This window comes from Acipenser ruthenus, chromosome 10 (genome assembly GCF_902713425.1).
Source record: "Acipenser ruthenus chromosome 10, fAciRut3.2 maternal haplotype, whole genome shotgun sequence".
Taxonomy (NCBI): domain Eukaryota; kingdom Metazoa; phylum Chordata; class Actinopteri; order Acipenseriformes; family Acipenseridae; genus Acipenser; species Acipenser ruthenus.
Genome location: NC_081198.1, coordinates 7697110 through 7719173, shown reverse-complemented (window position 1 = coordinate 7719173; position 22064 = coordinate 7697110).

Here is a 22064-nt window from a genome sequence, read left to right as displayed (position 1 = left end):
GCTGTGTCTGGCCTGTCATGTTGTATATCTCTTGTGGGTTTACAGTTCTGTATAAAACCACTTACCATGAACTGCATTATGCCCTTGTTATAGTATTAAAGCAGCTGTTTGAGAATACCCTTGCTGTAAAAACTACGCTCAAGTTAAACACAAAGAGCAAGTGAGCTTTTGATCCCAGCTATGTCCAAAGACAACGCGTGTTCGCCCTCCACTCAAAATTGCTGGAGTGAGGAGGAAAGCCGGGCATTAATAAGTATAGTTAGTGACTTGGATGTGTTGAGCCAGCTCGATCGCCCAAAACAGCATAACAAGCATGTGTACCAACAAGTAGTTGATGCCCTCTCAGAAAGAGGAATAGAGCGCACAGTCCCACAAGCTAGGGACACATTTAAAAAAATGAAACAGTCCTACCTGCAGGAACGAGGTGCCGTTCTGGAGCAGCAGGACGGTCCCGCAGAGCAATGTTTTTTGCTTCAGTTACATATGGCATAGCTATGTACGTGTTGCAGTGCCTCTGAACAAGGGAGTTGACAAACTTGTAAATACAGCGACGAACTGTGGTTTTATGCACCTCAAACACATTGCCAACTACCCTGTACTCAGCGTCCTTTCGCTAGCCATTGGCATTAGATAACAAGGCATAAGGATTTGCTGGTAGAGGATGTTTGGAGGTTCAAGCTCCCGAAACAAAGGCAAAACATCCACTGTTCCCAATCCAGACTGCCTTGGGAGCATGCGTGGAAGATGTGTGGAACAGAGCTTTAGAATGCTACGTCTCCGCCGGTTTTCAGCCATGGTGATCTGCAATAAATTAGTTGAAAACTGATTCAATACTAACGACATTCCAACCCGCAAATTACATTTAAAAAACAATTTGGGCAAGTGCAGTAAAACACACCAATGTACAAACCCCTCAACTCAATTGAGCTGAGGAAATGTAAATACCAATGCTAGAACAAACACAGCTCCTAAACAGAAGCGAGCCCTTCTCTCCCTGGTTTATATAGTATTATTTAATAGCTAAATCAATGTGTACCTACTGGCTGGTTATTAACTTCACACACAGATGGTGGGAAGGACTAGGAAGTTAAGGGTAACAGTTTGCAACCGTGGAATCCTGCAGACCAGTGGCACCTGAACTTTACCTTCAGATAATGTTTATTAGCCACACTTGACTCAGATACAAGCAATGGTTGTCATGTTAACTCCTGTAGAACAATATAACATTTGACGCATAAAATATATACACGCACACAATTGACTGTTTTTTTAACTACAGTACTCCACATAATTCAGTAATTCCCACATTCAGTCAATTCACTGTTAGGCCATTTTGACAGTACATTAACAGGAAATCCCCTAAAAGGCTCTGTTAACTGTTACTCAAAACAAAAAGATAGAGAAAAGCAAAAAGCAACATGCACACAGTCCTGCATGTTTTCATACTTTTCATTCTTTTCACAACCTCCTTAAGTGCTCTGTTGCTCGTTTGAACACTTATCTTGAAAAGAAAACCTGCACACACGCTGTAAGATAACAATCTATGAGTTACACCATGGTGTACTACTTCAGGTGAACTCCTGACTTACAAAGGGAAGACAAGGTACAAACAGAACTATTACTTAACAGCTATTTTGAATTATACATGATCAATTTTACATTTTTAGGACCAGAAAATCCTAAAGTCTTTACAAAAACACTCAGCTCCCCTTTCTGTATTCAGTTTTTTTTTAGGCTTAAAGTAGCTTCAAATGTATATATATTTTTTCACCTTTCCCTTACCAGTATATACAATCTTTCTGAGTTGCTCCAATATTGAAGTGCTATATTTTTTTTCTCTGTATCTGAATCATAGTATTCCGTGTTCTATAGTCAAGTCTACTAGTTCAGTAGTAGAGAGAACTGACAGCCAGTACTGGTTGTGCATTGGAATGCTGCAGTTCAGTCTATGTAATACAGTGTAAGCCAGTATAGACCCAGCGAAGGGAACTGGGCTGTACCTCCAATTCATATGATCCCTCAAACATTAGCGTAACAATATACTTCATATTGTGTATAAAATATATTCTGTATAGACATTAAACTGGTAACTCTTTTTGTGGAAATATTCACAATATGCGGTTAATTCTTAATGGCATTTAACTAGCTGCTGAGCTTGATTTCGGAATTGTAAAATAGTGCCTCAAAAAGCCAAAGCTACCTCCTTGTGAGATGCTCACTATATTAACACTTTGCTCTTAAAGGTGATGGTTATGGCTTCAAGCAAAATTCCTATTTGTGATTGACATACTGTTATATCTAATGAGCGTCTTGGCCTACAGTTAAACCTGAAAATGATTTCTCCTTTAAGTAGTTTTGCTTACTGTTTCTGTGTTTTGCAGCTGCCTGCAATGTGAAAAGGAAGCTGCAATGTTAAATTTCATAATCAAACTGTCGTCGTGGCAACCTGGCGGCTGCAAAAACCTACTTTGATGTACTTTGAAAGCCAATGTTCTCACTGCCTGTGCAGTAATCTGATGGTGCTATTTCAAACTCCTTGCAGAGTGGGAATGTTTGGACTGCTGGAAGTGAAATCCTGTTTTCTCTTCCTCGAACAGGCAGACACAAGCCGTGCGTTCCAATCATTGTTCACCTGTTAGTCGTCCCTGGCACTGTCTTTCTGATAACAGCGGGTATGCACTCAGGTTCCCTTCTCAGTAGGTGTCCACATGAAAACACTGGAAACCTCTTCAATTCACTAAGAAAAAGGCTGCGCTCAGCAAGTCATTTAAATTATATACTTCCTTTTTTCTTTACATTATATACTTAATTTGAATTAATTCTACTGTCAAGCTCTGTATGTTCTTTTTATTAAATTACCTTTTACAAAAGTCAAGTTGGACAACAGCAAGTTTGCATTTATCTCCTCTGCAGGTGTTAGCATGTCTAAAACATCAAATATCTCACCACACAGGTTGTGTAAATGTACAGTGTACACTTAAAAAAAAAAAGAAAACATACATAGGCATGTATTTTTCATAGTAAATGTTTGAAATGGGCAATTTGCTTACAGTGGAATCTACTTAGTTGACACATTACAATGTTTTCATTTTTGTTTGCTTGTCATTTTGTTTAATATGTACTTAAGGGAGAAGTTGTTCTCCTGGGTGTTCAAACTTATACTGCCAAAGGTGTTTAGTATCAGATCCTCATTTTCCTCTGTCTTCATACCATCTCTTAGTGTACCATATAACACCCTGCAGACCAGCTCTCATGCGTAATCTAATCCACAATCAAATTGTCTGTTTGCTATCTGTTTGCCAGCTGCAGAGTGGAAGTTACGGGATCCGGAAGGCACATAGATTTCAATTTATTACCAAGTCTTTTCACAAGCCAGCTGGTTTACATAGATCTTACCTTATCACTGCCAGTGACCACAGTCAAAATCATATACATGTAAAGCCAGAGAACACAATATCAGATATAGCAGGCTTGCTTTATTTACTAAAATTGATAGATTGATTGGGATTGTTACAGCCAATCAGCATACAAAGTCGTTCATTTATACAACAATGTCAGTCAGCCCAATCTTGTATGTATTTATTTACTGGGATGCACCTACATATTGCGCTGTGTCAACACAACTGCACATGCGTCAATGTGCAATTATTACTCACTGTGATGGCTTAAGTGAAATCATTTACAAGTCCTTTGTTGCTCACCTTGTAAAAGTACTACGACTTGGAGTGCAGGATGAGGTATGTTGCTTGATTATGTTATATAAATACAGGGAGATTACCTTGACATCTTCAGATAATAGCTTCCTCACTGTCCATCTAAAGACTATTGCCAGAAGGCTCTCAGGCTTTGCAATACCCTTCCCTGGATAATCCCTCCTATCTGCAATCCGAGTCCAGACTAAAACTGCAGCATTTCAATCTGCTTTACTGCTGTCCTGTTTTAGTAACGAGCCATTACATCACTTGAATAGTCCAGGAGCTACTGTTTCTTTCAAATCAGCTTTGTTGCTGTGCTTCTCCTAATGCTACTCAGCAGTCGAATGACTTAAAATCGCCTGGAATAGAGTGAATTCCACTTCATTCTGAACCACTTAAAGATTACTGATTTAATGTATACTAGATGATGTTGTGTTTACGCGAGAGGCTGTTTAAAGCTAATTAGACTCATGCCATTGCCCAGTGCTCCTGCCCAGATCACACTCCATAAACAAGCAAGCACAATGCAGTGCGCACAGCACAGGGTTTAGTATAATACAGATGTGCTGCCATGTGTCCATGGCTCTCGCTACAGAACAAGCCAGTGCAATTAGTGCCACAACAATGGCTCTTGATAGCAAAGGAGCCACTATGTTTCTGTGCTGTGAATGGCTGTGAGCTTTCACTGTGATGTCACGTTAGCTGATTGCACCATCCAAAATGCTGAGCCCAGATTTTGAGCCATCTGTGTGCTGCACTTGTTATGTGCCCTTCTGGATAACCCAATACTCTTCATAGAGAATCACATGGCACTCCCAACAGTATCCATGAAAAATGTCTGGCTTATTACCTTCAAATCCATGGCCCAAGAAAGTGCTAATTCATCAGCATTGATTGGTCTGATATGCAGTGATTAGGCCCAGTAATGATGGTGTAACAAAAACATTGTAGGTGTCTCAATGAAACAGTCTGGGCAAGCTGTGATCCTTGATGACGAACTGTAATCTGCAATAGGGATTACTACAGTACACAACACATTGGATTATTAGAAATAAGGACACCCCATTACTGCCCCGTAATGCCCCAAAAGCTACTGTTTCATCAGCTCTAACTGTGTTTCTCCTAATGCTACTCAGCAGTCTAATGATTTAACATCGCCTTGAAGAGAGTGAATCCCACTTAATTCTGAAGCACTTAAAGATTACTGGTTTAAAACGATGCTGGATGACGTTCTGTTTACTTGAGAAGCTGTTTAAAACTAATCACACTCATGCCAGTGTCCTCAATCACTAAACAAACACAATGCACAGGGACATTTGGATGAGACTTGATCAAGTCAGTTTGATGGAGGAGCCTGATCCTTCTGGGGTTGATCCAAACTGGAACACAGGAATTTTTGGACACAATCATCAATCTCCTTTAATAAATAGGGGAGAGGTCAATGTTTCTGACTTCCTTGATGTGTTTCTTACTACATGTAAAATGTGCTACAGTACTGTACAACAAAATCACCAGCATCTAAAAGCAAGTGTACCAGACAAAAATAAACAGAGAATTTACACTGTTCCACAGCATGCCAACATCTCAAAAGCCAAGTACAGTTCAGTACACAGTTTGATAGTCCAGCCTTATGTTTGTTTAATATTGTAAAATACTTTGACTTCGAATCTTAAGGTATTCCAGACAGCTAATTAGTTTAGGCTAGTCGTATTTTGGATTATCTCTTGAATTATTGTGGCAGCCACTTGGGTTATGCTGATTCAAACCAAGGAAACAAGGAAGCAATAGTTAATTATCTTATGAGATTCACAGTGACAGAATAGCTGCAAGGTAACCTTGGCTGATGCTTGCTCAGTAGAAAACAAGTCGAAACATCCCAAACATGCTTATCCACACAGCAAGCAGACAGCTCAATTTCTACCTTCTGCTATGTGAGTACTGCTTGTCAAGTACCTTAATACATGCTTTGTTAATAAAACAATATGTTATTTCACTTGTCGATGATTTGTCTGGTAGCGAGATCTTATAATAAGTCTTATCAGGCCTATTCAGCGTGCAGTGCATAAAGATGTTGCCAAACTTCCAAGACGTGTAAATATCAAATAATTTGCTGTTGTAAAGGCTGTAAAAACATGGTCTTGTCAGGATAACAATGTCCCTTTGGTTTTTGCTGTTGGAACTAGTACGGTGTCCATTTTAGGACATCCTCATCCTCACCCCTCCTCAAGTCAGTCGTCACCCCTCCTCGAGTCAATCCTCACCCCTCCTCGAGTCAGTCGTCAACCCTCCTCAAGTCAATCCTCAACCCTCCTCAAGTTAGTCCTCACCCCTCCTTGAGTCAATCGTCAATCATCAGTCAGTGTAGCTCCTGATTGGTGTATGTGTTTTTACCTTTCTTCAGCATTTAATATGTATACTGTAAGCGTTTTAAAAAAATACTTTATAAGTTACGATGTGCAATTCCATTATTTGAATTTGTTTGGATTTAAATTGTAAGGCAAATCTTCTCAGCATACAGCATCAGACATAACTCACTCTGCCAGAAAAAAGAAAAAAAAACTCGAGAACTGATGCCTGACAGTTGACTCGAGGAAGGGTGAGGATTGACTCGAGGAGGGATGACAACTGACTCAAAGAGGGGTGAGGATAGACTCAAGGAGGGGTGACGACTGAGGATGTCCTAAAATGGAAACTGTATTCTTGGTTTCTACTCTCCAGGCTCTTCATGTGATTAAGATTAAGACCCGCCTGAAGCCCTACTGTGTGTGCAGTGTAGAATGAGTGTTATGTTAACTTACAAACACTAGTGTGAAAAAAAAATTCGCCGATCCTCATGAAAATGTGAGAGGTTACACTTTTCTGAAAGAGCAGGTCCTTTTCAGGTTCAGCTCATCAATGGTGAAATGGCAGAAGGCTTTTGCACACACTGTCTTTCATTGTTTGTAAAATGATTTAATTGTAATTATGGCACTAAATATAATGAGATGGGAAATTTAGCTGAATGAAGTTTAGCATCTTCAATGGGTTAAAGTTCCTCTTTGGGCAGAAGCAGAAGTTGGCGGCTATGACATCAATTGTATTCTAGTGAATCAAAAGAGTTGAAGTAGACCTGTAGAATCCTTTACATCTGTCTAACAGTGACGTTCTGAACCATTGTGAAACCTATTGATTGGATTTGTTGTGAACTTCCAGGGTCTGAACGAAAAACAAAACCTTTTATCTTGCTTGAACTTTTATACATTTGTGAATGATTCAGTATTTGCACACCTGTATTTATTTACAAGCATCCAGAAATCTTTGATATACAGTATTTATTTTTAACTTCAGTCTGATAATCCAGCATTGTTAATAAATAAACTCAAATTCAAATACCAAAACTGCATTCCACAAGTGACTTTGTATTAACTTTGTAATTATTTATTACATTTGTTATGGGTGATTCCAAATTTTATTTTTCACGATAAAATGAAAGTGTTGTCGTCATTTTTCTTTTTCAGTTTCATTTGTTTACTCTAAAAATGTTGTCCTGCATTTCTTTTCTTTGTCTTTTTTTCTGCAAGACTTTTCTGCTGTACTAGTTTTGTAGTGATTCATAATTTTCAATAGATAAGCTTCTTTTAAAAAGAAAAGTGAGAAACATAGACTTCCTGATACCCACTGGAGGTATTAGAAGTAGAAGATTACTGAGGGCCAATCAAAACCGTCACAGTGTCTATTTGATTTAGATGTAAACAGCACATTGAGATCAATTCACAATTCACTACTGACACAGTAAAGGAAAGACCAAAAAGCATTACAAATTTGTATCACAAACCGCTTATTAAATATGACGAATACAAAAACAATCTAAATGTTTTTTTTGGTTTTTTTTCTCTTGGAAATCTGTACTTAATATACAGTAGTAAACTTTTTTGATGAATTAATAAAATAAAGATTCGGAAAAGTATACAGTGCTCCCCCTTTATAACGATGTAGTCGGGAGCCATTGTTAGAAACGGTGCTGTTTGTGTTCCGCCTTATAACAAGAATACTAATGTTAGTGTAATGGCACTGTGGGGCAAATGGGATCCATGACCGTACCGCCTTATAACCTGTTCCACAGCATAAAGGGCTGCCTTATAAAGGGGGAGCACTGTACTATTAATTGTATACTACTAGTAAGTACACTTGCTGTTTACAGTTATTGAAACAAAAAAGTGCCCCTTATAATAAAACATAATTAAGCAGTAATACAGAGAAACAGTATTAGTATAAGTTAAAGGTGTTCAAAGCATATGTGCAGGATGCACTGTTCCTTCAACGTGGCTCCTAATAATGAATCAAGCTTGGAGCGCTGTTCTGAGTGGTGCATGAGACAGTATTCACCCTGTTCCCTGTTCCACTGCCAAGGCTCCCAGAAAAAGAACACTCTGTACCTGAGCAATACGCCTCAGGGATGCATTGCTTATGGTTGGAATACCTGTTTACTGAGGACTGCTTTAAACAGCTAAAACCAGAAGGAGCCTTGAAGCAAATGTTGGCACATGATAACAGAAGTCTGTAATAAGAAAAAAAAAAACAAATTAAATAATAATGACTTCTTAAAAAAAAAATGTTGTGGTTATTTTTCATCTATACACTTCTTTGCCCTTCTAAACTATAAAAACAACCCTGTTGTTCAATTGCAATGCAATGGTTCTGTGCTAAGGGGCAATGGGAGCACAAGGGCAGCTACAATAACAGATAACATTGGTGGAATTGACCCATAGTCATAAAAAAATAATTCCCTGCACCAGGTCCAACTCTTGACGCTAATGAAGGCATTAGCCAAACTTTTACTAATTTTATGCAACAGTGAACAGTCCTTTTGACAGTGTCAAATGCAATCAATCATTTATATGGCACAAAGCACATTTCTCATTGATTTGAAGACCTACAGTATACTAGATAGGGAATGGTATTAAAGTGAATGTTAGACCTACAGTATACTATTATCCTTATCAAGAAGGTTTTGTAACCAGTTACCACATTATTAGTTTTGCAATGTTTTCATTATGTAAGACAAGCCAATATCACTCTCTGAGGTTATATGTGATTAGTTCTAATAGTATAGAAATTGTCCAAATATAGTCTGCGCAATCATTGTGTGAAAACCAATACCTCTGTCAGTATGTTTTCATATTTTTCTGAAGAAGTATGTACATTAAAAGGGGAAGGGGGGCCATATTTGAAGAAAACAAGGAAAATATAGCTTAAACAAAATCTGCAGTGGCTTGTACACGGTGGATGGGGATTTAAAATCGGTTGGGCAATCTATCCAGCCTTCTTTTTGCACAGCTGATTTATCTCTGTCCAAAGTGGCCTGGGGTAGTTACTTGGTTCTTGTATTCTCACAGCAGTGTATCTACATTGGCAGTGACACAGATGGTAACAGTATCTTTGCCTATGTCACGGAGGTGCATGCTGGATTTGTATGGCCTCTTAGCTTTCAGGACACAGTTCAAGAGCTCCACTCACAAGAACACAGGGGAATAATCTCCTTCCAGCCATAGATTTCTGTATTGTTCTAAAAAGAGAATTAGACCTCCAGGGATATGCCCTATTAAACTTTTTTTTTTTTTTTTTCTATCAGTATAACAAGCATTGCAAGATTTATTTTAAAACTGAGTGGGGAGGTTTTAAAAGTTTAGTCCTTGGGTCCTTATTTTGCATTTTTTTAGTTGACAGTTATTACTGTATTTTCCTTTCAGCCCAAAAATAAATACATTTATACAAAATAAAATTTAAAAAAACTAAACAGCAAGCAAATGTAATTTTTTTTAAAATTTGTTTAAAAGAAATTAGGAAAATACACACGCGCACACAGACACACAGAGCAGAAGGTTTTTATGTGTGTGTCTACTGCCCTCTAGTGGATTTTCTAAAAAATAGATTTTATAGAATATGATTTATGAGTAGCCAGCATTCCCTTACATAGCTCAGTTTACAAAAATACATATTCAGCTGTCTACATATTTCAATATTGAATATACCGTAGCTTATACTATTCCTGGCAATAGACTTGTGATGTCCTGGTATAATACACGTTTACAACCTGCAATTTGCTTTAGTGACCAATGAGAGGTTGTGCCCTGGTATGAAGAGTCATAGGTTATATTACAGTAACCCCCAATATATTTTACTGAAGTATAAACTATGGTAAAAGCATAACATGTGACAAAGCATGGTAAATGGTAATGCAAGAAAACACAACAAACTGCAAAATGATCATTTTAAATGTAACCATATAAGGATTTGACAATAATATGTGTCTCAACAGTTTATGTTGTATTGGGTAACTGTGATTACAGTATCAGTCACTTATATCAACAATATTGGAAAACTAGCAGTGGCTAAAGTAGCCTTATGTTAGGCAGATAAGAAGTGGCATTGTTTGCATTATATCATGCACAAATGACAAAAAGCAAACAAGTCCTAGTAGACGCCAGCTTAGACTTCCTTTTTTATTAACTGTTTAACAAATAGGGAAGCCCCCCCATGCAAGAAAGTGTTGTGTGTGTTTGCAAGGAAAAAAGGTGAAAGAAATGAAGCAGAGGGTTTAAGGAAAAGTAAAGAGGTCTGTGTGTCTACCTTAAACACACAAGGTGCCCCGAATACCTGTGCCCTGCTTGCTGTAGGTATTCCTCAAAAAAAGGTAACAATGGCTTCTGAAGGATGGATACTGAAGTCAATGTTGACCCAGAAGATAATGCAGTTCTGAATCTGTTTGTCAATAGGCTTTCTCAGTACTGACTTTGTCACACATCTGGAGATAGGGGCAGTTTTAACCCTTAAGGATAGCTCTTAGCAGGAATAACAAATTCTTGTTTTACAGAAACTCGCAACTATGTAACTTTATTAAAGTCATCTTTAAAACAAGAGAACAACACACATCATTTTACAGGCCTTATAGATGCATGTATGTTATATTGAACAGCTAATTATGCAAAAGAAGATTGTCATTTACCACAGTCATTTACATCAATGAATCATTTGTTTGGCTAAGTGGGACTTCAAATATATATATATTGCAAATAGAAAGTAACCTCTGCATTCTTATCTGAAAGAGCTAACCATACCAGTAAACCTCACCAAAATGATCTGAAGTAGAAAACATCCAGGCACTTCTGTCCTGACGTGACCATTACCCTAACCCAAATCCCAGGTACTTCTGTCCTGACATGAATGTGTTCCTGAGCTGTACCGCAAGCCAGCTATGATCCATGGCACTGGAGTAGGGTTTATTAATTGATCACCTTCCCCTTAGCAATCTGCACCCCAGATCGGAGCAAAAACAAACCAGGATTCTAATCTGAGGCAGCTATCTTCACCAAACACTTCCCCTGCCTGGTCTTGGTAACTGATAAGCTCTGAGTCCAGCGACACTAATGTTATACCAAGGTAAGATATAAATCATCTATATGAGAACCGCACTGCACTAAGTGGTTTATACTTAGGGCAGTGCCACTTATAAAACAGTTTATTTCAAAGTTCTTTCATTTTTGTGCACTGCAGTTATACCTCCTTTCAATCCTATCTGTATATCTCAGCAGTTGTTTAACATTTGCTCTGCAGTTATTTGTACAAGTGTCATGTGTTTTCATTGCAGAAATGCTTAAATACAGATCCAGAGTTTGAAAAATGCAGGTAATGATATAAGGTATATGGAGAATTAAGAGACCTATTCAGTGCTTAAGCACAACACATGTTCACTGTATTGAGAAAGTGATGTATTAATGTGCTGTAAAATTAGGTCTAGAATTATTTGGCTAGTGTACTGACCTGTTTAGCACAACCAAAGTAGTTTGTGTCTGAATATATATGAACCATAGCCTGGAGAACCCTGTCTTTAGATTTAATATAAAGAAAGACCCAGTCTTCATTAGTCTTCCAGTATTAATAAAAGAAGGATCAGAAAATTGCACTGTGCGATCCGTGAAGGGGTATCATTTTTGTCTGGTTGAAATCAGATAAGTACACAGAGTGAGCTCATCCTCCTTGTTTTCCCCCCAATTGCACAAAGCCTGCTTTTGCTCTGGTGCTGTTATTCCTGACAAAGCCTTAGCGCCGGTGTTGAAAGATAAATGAGCTTCAATTAGGCAATTTCAGGGGATGGCAGGGGTAGCAAACAGGACAGCGGAGCTATGGGGGGCCTCTAGACTTTCAACCACTTAGTCCTCTGGTCTGCTTCCAAGCTTCAGATACAGCATCAAAGTCAGGTTTGAAAGGTTTTGGAATATGAACTTCAAAAGAAGTGCTGCTGGTGTTGCACAATCACAAAACCTGAATAAATCATCCAATCAATGAACAGCTAAGGTAGAATCGGCTCCAGCGTGTTCTGCGCATGATGTCCTGCTAGTATTAGTCAATGTCAGATTGCTCTGTCATATTGTTGTATCTGTATTTCCGGTTCTTTTAATTTCCTAAATGAAAAAAGAACATGCAGTGTAATGAGGGTGTGTGAAACAGGTTGTCACCAGGTGGTCAGTGTGGTAGTTCATTAACATCTTTGCAGGCAGTCTCAAAAGGCCAAAAATTGAAGGAGCATGCAGACTGAATGGCTCCCTCACGTCAATGGGGGCGCTCCCTTACCCACTGCTTGTTCTGCCCCTGCTTCGTGGATCTAGAAAGGACTTCAGGTTGCAGTGCTGCCAATTAAGAATCTTAAGAATATAAGAAAATCTACCAACTGGCCCATTTAATTTTGTTCCTAGCAGCCGATTGATCTCCAAACTTTGTCAAGAATCCACATGATTCTGCCTCAACAACATGAATTAATTTCCAACTGTGTCCTGGTTTCCGTACTTTGCTTAAAGTGTTGGTTAGGGTCAACATCTTTTGAGAATGTAAAGACCTCAGTCATGTCCCTCCTAATTCTTCTTTGTTTTAAGCTGAATAGATCCAGTTCTTCACAGCTCATTCCTTCAAGCCCTGGGAATCATCTGGTGGCTCTTTGTTGGATTTTGTTGGACCTTTGGTACTGTAGTGACCAGGATTGGACACAGAATTGTGGTCTCACTGGTGCATTATACAACCTCACCATAACCTCCTTGGATTTGTACTCTACACTTTTTACTATACCCAAGCATTCTGTGTGGTTGCTGACAGTAATGAGTCTATTACAGCACCAAGGTCTCTTGGTGAGCTGTTTGTTAAACTGTTTGTTAAATGAACTGCAATTGCATTAGAAAAATCCTAAAAAGGAAAAAAAGGAATGAATATCTGCTTATGCTTTTCTTTTTTTTGTAAAGCAAGATTGGGCCTCTTACCCTTGCTCTCCCATCCTGTATCTTCACTGTGCCATACAGCATCAGTGACACCTCCTTCCCAGACAAAGGTACTGTCTGCGGAGATGAAAAGCACATGTGGGGTCCCTTGAGTTTGATTCCATGTCGTTCGCTTGTCATCCTCAGTTAAAGATAAACTGCACAACGCTTTTCAGGTTCCCTCCGCTCTGAATCCTCCACCGCTATTATCTAAATTGAACAAAGGCACGCTGTTCCGCCAGGGCAAAAGGAAGATGAAATATCTAATAATTGCAGAAGTATCTCTGTTTTTCATTAGCCAGTCAAAGACTCCTCTTGTCTCTCGCGTTTTAATGACTGCTCCATTTCGGCAGAGTGGTTGATGAGTAGGAAAGAGAAGTCGCCGCCAATTGATTGGGGCTCACTTTGTAGTCTTGCATGTGTGTGTGTGTGCATATGCCCTTCTATTTCTAGTTCAAGTCTTCATATTGCACACAAGGTCCATCTAGATCCTACGTTGTTTGAACCAATGTACTGCTTACAGTCAGCAAAAGAATAAAGTTATATTTCAAGTTTGTTATTAACTGATACCAGTCTTTTCATTATTGTGATGCATTTGTTTCTTAAGAAAGGTGCTAAACTGCCAACAATTAAGTTATTTCTATTTATTCACAGATCAGGGTTACCCACTAATCTTGTGATCAAAGCTGGATCCATATCCAGCTTATACACAAAACTGATGCACACTATCCACATATTTAAACAAATCTATAGCCAAATGCCTTAAAGGCTCAGCAGGTTAAACAATAGTCCTGCTGATTTCAGCATATTGTGAATAAAAAAACATCCTTTAAAATATCCGCCGCTGCCATGTTTAAACATGGGGTGGGGCTGTTAGTCTAGTATTATATTGTCATAACATGACATTTGTATATACGGTGCCTTGTTCTACAGGCAATAAAAATGAAATACAAACATTCTAGAAGCAATATAGCTTGCAGCTCAAGCCTAAGGCTCACACATCCTCTTCAGTGCTATTTTGGCTCAATGCTTTTTCATGCACAATTATTATCTCTAGGCCAAGTGGAACCTTAAAGAATGTCAGTAATCAGACAGGCGGACAGAGAGATGTCTCCATATATCCCCAGGTTTTTGCTTATTTGGGGAATGTTTTTTCCATCTATCATGAAATTTGGTCAGGACATTGGAAGAGAGAGAAGTTAGAAGAAGAGTTGTGTGTTTTCCTTACGGAATAAGAAGATGCTGGGCATTGCTGAACCTCGCTATTTCAATTCCTGAATTGCTAATGCATGGGTTGAGTACAGTGGTAATTGGTTCTGACTGATTATACCTCACTATTAGGTTATTCCATGGAAGCAATTCACAACGAATAAGAATTATCGCCAGACAGACATATGCAGAAAAACTCCAGTAATGGATTCTAGGTTAGACCCTACCTGCTTCTGTAATGTATGATCTGACAACAGGGCTTAGCAATCCATCACTTGGAGTTATGGAGGGGTTTTTAATATGTCGTTGGATCATGTAAATCCAAATATGAAATCCTCTGAACATCATGATGGTTGAAGACACCCAAATATTACAAAACCCTTTGCTCTGTACTGTCAGGAAGCAACCTCTCCCATCCACAAAGCCTTGCGAAGCTAGACAGTGCTTCTGCTTTTCTGGTGAGCTGTCACGTCACTATTAGAGATTAAAACTGATCAGACCTGAGCAGGGGGGTTGAAATGAATCATTGCACCAATAATAATAATTAACATAAAGTTGGCAAATCGATGCTTTTTTAAAAAAGTAATTAAAAAAATCCCAAGTCCAATAACACTATTACACTATTACATTGAACTGGAATTAATGGCAGATCAGTTACTCCACTGTCATTGAAGAAACAATACATATCTTCTTTGTGTTACTTTGTGTTTTTATATACAATATCGTTCTATTATTTAATAGTAAGTGGAACATGTTGAAAATACAAATCAAGATTTAAAGAATTATAGTCTAGAGGATAAAAATGTGCATTGAGGACAATACCTTTATGATGATATTCCACAGCACAATGAAAATGCGGCTTCACAGGATATTAAGAAATATAGTGTTTGGCTCCATCTAGTGAAAAACACTCGTTATTACTTCCAGACTACTAGATCACCGGGACACTTCCTGGTAATTACCTGTTTCCACGGCCCATGTAAACCACTCTAGATAAAAATTGATGCTGGTTAGCTTTATTCTGATAGGTAATAGTGAACCATGCAAATACTATGAGGCACAACAACGATTATTATCTCTAGGTCCAAGACATTTCTATAATATATTTGCTGGGATGCAAAAAACTACTGAGTTTGAAGACTGCTGGCTCAGTTAATTCTATAGGAATTATTGTGCACACTAATACAGAAACAGGCATCGTGACACTTTTCTTCAGAAAGGCTCCAGAAAGAGACACTAATGTAGCGAAACCCGACCACCTCACACTTCCGTTGGTACATTTTCTCACTGCGTGATACAAAGAGAGCTGTCTCCCAGCCTGTGAAGAGCCACGAACGTGGAACAAAGGGATTGTGTTCCAATACAAGAATACTAAACCGGCTATTGTGTGCCGTATACCCCGCAGGATAGGAAAGACGACTTCACACTGCTGTCAAAGGCATGGGAGCAGTGAAATCTGACAGCACTGGCCATTGTCAAAGAAACCACTAATGGGAGATCGGTAACACTTTCAAATGGATTTACAGAAACTGCTTTTACCTCCCATTATTTGACTATAGTATAAAGCAGTGGTTCTCAAACTGCAGCCTTGTGATACAGACAATGTACATGAAACATTTCACTGCAGTACCTTTTCTTTCTTGTTTGTGATTTCCCTTTTCCAGTTGGGGGCCCTTATTCAAAATGAGTTTTATAAAGGGCTCCTCCAATCAAAAATGTCTGAGAACCTCTAGTATGTGGAGCAGGTGGAGCCAACACAGTGAAGGTCACAGAAGACATGGCAAGAGGAAAATCCAAGACAATTGCTGTAGTTTGCATTATACGGGTTCTTCAGCTCTGGGAATGAGGACACAGTGTATCCAGCCTGGGGGATTGGGCTCCAGGATTCAGGGATTTGGAATTTAGATTTGGATTTAGATTCTATTGTAGCAAGGAAGTTATCCAAGTATTTACAATTAATTGAAATTTTGTAACTTTAGCAACTACATGTTACCCAGATAATAACCCTAACCCATTGTCAATGCAATACTTTCTATTTGCAGTGGGAAATAAAGCACCTTTTCATTTCAGTTCCACTGTAGTTGTTTTTTCTTACAGGTAACTGTAATGTATTTCCCCTTGAAAAAGATGAGTTATATTTCAGCAAGGAATAAAGGCGATTAAAGTGTAGAAATCGGGAAATACCAGTTGCATAGTTTTTAATCTCGTCTTATCAAATTGAGCAACTAATATCAACTTCAGAAGTGCCAGCACGCTCTCATGTCAACACGAGTATTAGGGTTTACATTGGTAGGTGTGCAGATGTCATGAATTCTCTGACAGATTAAAAGTGTTAAGCTTCTGAAAATTCTTTCTGAGTCGTTATTAGCTCTGCTCCCTTTGAAACCGCAACTAACAAACACAGCAGAAAACAAAAGAAAGAAAGAAAGAAAGAAAGAAAGAAAGAAAGAAAGAAAGATAATAATATGGATATGTACCTCATATACAGCATGCATTAATGCAGAAAGTGTTTTGTGTCTTTCTTAGGAGCTGATCAACCCCTTATAATATTTACAGCTGACAATACAATACAGTAGCTTAAACATTCTCTGCATCATCTGGCATGCGTCATTGGGGTTAAGGGGTTAAAACGTTCTTTAAAAACAGTAATTTGGAAATGTTATTATCCTGGCCGCAGGGAGAAAACAAGACCAATTCATACCTTTAAAAGCTTATTTTAAAAGCTTTGTACACTGAAACTAAAGCTTTCGGTTACTAAGTAAAACGAGTTCAATGTACAACGTTTCATCACTCATACAAGAGCTGACAGTAATCCTTTTCTGTTCATGAATATACACAAAAGCTCATTTACCTAGTCTTGTTATAGAAAACATCCTCACTGTAAATCCACAAAATGACATTCTCCAGCCTCTTACGCAACCACCCATATGAAAGCAATCTCGCAACATTGTAATTGCGGGATTAACTTGGAGAGGTGACTCTTGAGCATTGACAGCAGCCTGAGTTTTTAGCCTGCTAAGTAAGGCCTACACCACTTTCTGATGAAATGCTCAAACTAATTGTTATTTATTTTAAAAAGTAGTAGTCGGTGAATATCGATGTGGATCTCATTAGGGCAAGAAGGTTTAAGAGGGTGGAGCTTGTATCTCTACAGTTAAAACTACCTGGGGAATAACAAACAAACAAGCTGGCGAAGGCGGTTTCTCAAATAGTACACAAGTGCTAAAGTATGAAAATGTGCTGTAAACAGGCACCCATGAATTATATGTTAGGCATGTTGCAGTTTTACGTTGGCCTGCCAGGAAAAGTACAATACTTTGCATCTGTACATTTCTGTAAGATAATATAGTGTGTAATTCTAGCACACAATAGGACAGCAGTTGTACTGTAATATAGTTTATGAGATATTTTATAATGTGGGTTGACAAAAAAAAATTGTTATGGGTTCGCCAGCTGTTACAAGCTGTGGTTGTTATCAACATAGAAAGGGTTAATGCTGGAGTATGGCTCTGTGTCAAACTCGTTGATTTCTTGATACAATACTCCACTCCGTTGCTTTCTGTACTGGGGTATATGCTTCTCACATCTCTCTTTCTAACCTTGTCCCAGTGATGTATGTGTTGACAGTGTCATATTGATCAGGAATTAACCTCTCACCTTTCTCTGCCTGGCTTAGATTAGCGCTGTGCAGAATAAAAAGAAATAGAGCAATGATGAATACGACTTGATTGCTTGTTAAGCTTATACACCAACAAGTATTGGACAGTAGTTGGACACAGGGTGTCACTGTAGTTGTTGAAGGATAGAATTTGAGAATGTTAAATACTGCAACAAGCAATGGGTTTATGTACACTGGGGATGAGACTGATTGAAATACATGTCACTCCTGGCAATGAAACATGACAGTTCCCAAATATACTCTGGAATGAATACTGGTGCATGTCAAGCACTGTATAGATATTCACAGTCACACCTTTACAAGCAATTGAAGATGATACGTCCCTCCACTTGTTTGATACCTAACTAGACTCAGCTACAATTCATTAAAAGTTGAGTTGTTTTTAATTAAGTGCCTGTGCTTAATGGGGAGCCCGCTTGTTTCCTACAAGGAAGCTTGTCTCTGGCCTTCCCCTACCCTCCCTCATTCATTCTTGTTAATTGGATATGGATTCGTAAATGACAACATTTCTTTTGATAAATGGGCCCTTTGACACTGTCTATTACACATTAACATTTTCTCAATACTTTCAATACTTTATATCTCAAACCACATTAGCAGCATGTTCCCACTGTATTAAGAATTAATGGACTGAACTCAGCTTTGGACCAAACTGAATCTCTGCTTTGAACTAGTTCAGTGTTTACTAGTGTTTTAGTGCTTGTTGAGTTTAAAACCCAGTTGTTTGTACTGCTATATAGCAAAATACCAAACAGCATTGCAACAAGTTCATTTATTTATTTAGGTACAATTTTTAAAACCCTATGGACCTGTAGGTCAGATTAGCTGCATAGCATCAAGGAATCTACTGGGGTCTTCACTGCTCCTCTTGTCATGCTGTTTCGTTGAAATACCACACGACTGAGTTCATCCATATGTATAAAAACATATCATGGGATATGTAGAAATACTATAAAGAAAGCAGCTACATTCTTTGAAGAACGTTTTTTTTTTTCATAATCAAATTCAATGATAAGAGGACCTGTGATAATGTTAATAAGAGGCGAGACATTGGATTTGAAATGTCCATCTCAAGATATGATTAATTGAGTGCTTCATTGTTTGTATGTACTGATTAATTGATCAAAAGAAAATGCCTTGATTAAAAAACCTTGTTGATGACCAAACTACATATGCCTGGAATACATATACCAAAAATCGAAAACAGAAAAGTATTCTCTGGACAGACAGATAGATCACCTATTAATCCAGTGAGTGGTACTAGAGATCGGTTGTTGCTTTTTTCCCCTGTTACAGAATCTAAAGCTAAACCCTCTTAACAAACCGCTCTGGTGGATCGATCGTGTAGAAGGCAATGGCGGAAGGATCTCCTAATTGAATGAGTTGTATACCAGCAATATCCTGAGTGCAAGGGGTAAGAGAAGGGGGTTTTATATAAAATTCCCACATGAAGGTGTAAATTACCATTAGAACAGACAGCCTATGTAATAGGGGAATTACAGAACAAGGTATGGAAGGCCTGTCCTTTTGATTAGTCTATGTAGATGTTTGTAAACTGGCAATAATGGCGCCACACTCTATATTCCCCAATCAGCTGGAGCTTTGACCTCCAAAGGCAATTTCTATAGATCCGCCTTGACTTTAAACCCTGCTCCCTAGTACCACAACCACTTAGGTTCCAGGCCTTGTGGTAACCTGACTCCCGGCCATAGGCCTGTTAATGCATGGATTATGGATTAGTTTGGCCCTTAACTAACAACCTCTGTCAGGAAAGATTGGGAAATAATACAGCCTTTATAACTGTTTTATTTAACTAGACACCCCCTGCTTAATACATCACCCCCCTCTCTCCTTCAACCCTTTTCTCTGTTTGACCTCTAGATATCATATTTTTAGGGTTAAAGGTCACTGTTCTACACATCTACTAGTCAATTCTAATGAGGTTTTACATATCTGGTCTGGCATCTGAGTGCAGTAAATAATACCTCACCCTCAACCACAGTTTTTGTTGTTCCATGTTGAAAAACGAGAAAATAGGTGTGTAGTCAGCATAGTCTGGTTTTGAGAAGAATCAAGTAGTCTGAGCATGATATTCTTGAAGGTTATTAAAAAAAAAAAAAGAAACCTGTGAGATCAATGAAAACAATGCTATAAAATAATCGATTTGTGGAAAAAAAAACTCTTTCGTTAGCTTCTGCCCTGAATTGGTGCACATTTGTGTATACTTCAGAGTTAGAGCTTGAAAAAGGTGGGCACGCTACCACCACATCTACAGTATTCTTTTCCATTGGATTTCTGAACTACCTAACGTTTTCTTACTGTAGCTGGTAAGGTAGTCCAGGATTTATGGAAATGTATTGCATGTGAGTTGTGTGAAATGTATGTAACTACTGCTGCTGCTGTTGGTCCTCCTGTCTGGACACACATGTAAATGAGAATTTGTCTTAAACAAGTCAATTGCTGATCATGAATAAATAACTAAGTGTCAGCTGAATTTACCTGCACTTGGGGACTTCTCCACTGTGAATAATTCCCTCTAAAGGCTGAAAAAGCTCCACTGTCCCATGTATGTAAGTAAATTAACCTGATTTATCTGGCTTCACTTAAACTAGATGTATTTATGTTTCAGTTTCACAGATATCACAATCTCGGTCTCATCTTTTGTCTCTGTGGCTATTTGAAATATAAAAAAATAATCTCCTTTCTTTCCAATTTATTTAATCAGGTAAGAACTGTTGAGATATATCATTCTCAAGAGAGTCCAGGGAAGAAGGCTGAGCACATTTGTTGTTACAAAATTAGACACAAAAAGACAACAGGCCCTATATTGAAGCATGTGCAGTGGTAATTGAAATGCTTTTAAATCAACAGGTGGCTATATAGGGAAATACATTTTTGAAAGATATCCACTCACACATTTGTATTGTGAAGTATTGTAATAATTAAGAAACCACTAAACTTCTGCTGTATTCAGCAGTGTGGAGTAGTGGTTAGGGCACTGGACTCTTGACCGGAGGGTTGTGGGTTCAATCCCCAGTGGGGGACACTGCTGTTGTACCCTTGAGCAAGGTACTTTACCTAGATTGCTCCAGTAAAAACCTAACTGTATAAATGGGCAATTGTATGTAAAAAAAATAATGTGAAATAATGTATAATGTGATATCTTGTAACAATTGTAAGTCGTCCTGGATAAGGGCGTCTGCTAAGAAATGAATAATAATAATTGTAAAGCCATTGTTTATTTTAATTGCACATTTTAAATATTTCCAAATCTGATGCACACAGAACACAATCACGGGACAGCCAGTTAAGATTTATGATCCTTTAATTGATGCCAAATGTAGTTTACAAACGGGAAAGACACGTACCATTTTAGAGAATATACATGACACACATCATCTGACACAACTCGAGAAACCACCTTGTGCAATTTGTCTTCTTAGAGGCGAGATTGATTTAGTCTCTAGTAGTAGTAATAATAGCGGAAGAATAGGGAGACCTTAACATTCCAAATATTACAAGCAAAATAATCAGTATATATGCAAATAAGAGAATCGCCTGTCAGAGCCCCACTAATTCCGACATGCACGTTGGCCCTGTTACTAACCCTGTGTTGCACGGCAAAAGTCATCAACTGCAAGAAACATCTGAATTACTCAAAACCAAACAAAAGCATAATGGTATTGTTATTTCTCCAGTTATATGTCCAGCAAGCTGGACAAAAGAGTGAATACTGTAGAAAAGGACCATACACTGTGACAATGAAAACAGTTCAAGCACATCTTTTTAAAAACAGTAAGAAACTGATTAAACAATTTGTAATAAGGTCCATCCAATTAAATGTCCTGCAAGCGACCCGTAATGCAGCATAGGGTTAATCCAGTAAACTGAATCGGCAGGAGGGTAATTCCACTGTCAATCTCTGTTTGCAAGTGTATTGCTGTACCATAAACTTGAGTTATACTTATACTTTTAATCTCTGCAGTCCGTGGTTCTAGCACTGAAATTAGGCAGTGGTGTTTGTGAGGTTTTAAAGGGGTGGGATACAACTGGGACACTATGGACTAAACACGAGAATCTAAAACTGATAGTGCTTCAGACAAGGCCAGGGCAGATTGTGTCCTTGGTGAGGATTACTCAGTGTAACAGCCCCTTTGGAATTGCTCTGCCCTTTTCTCTAAATTAGGATAAACCAGA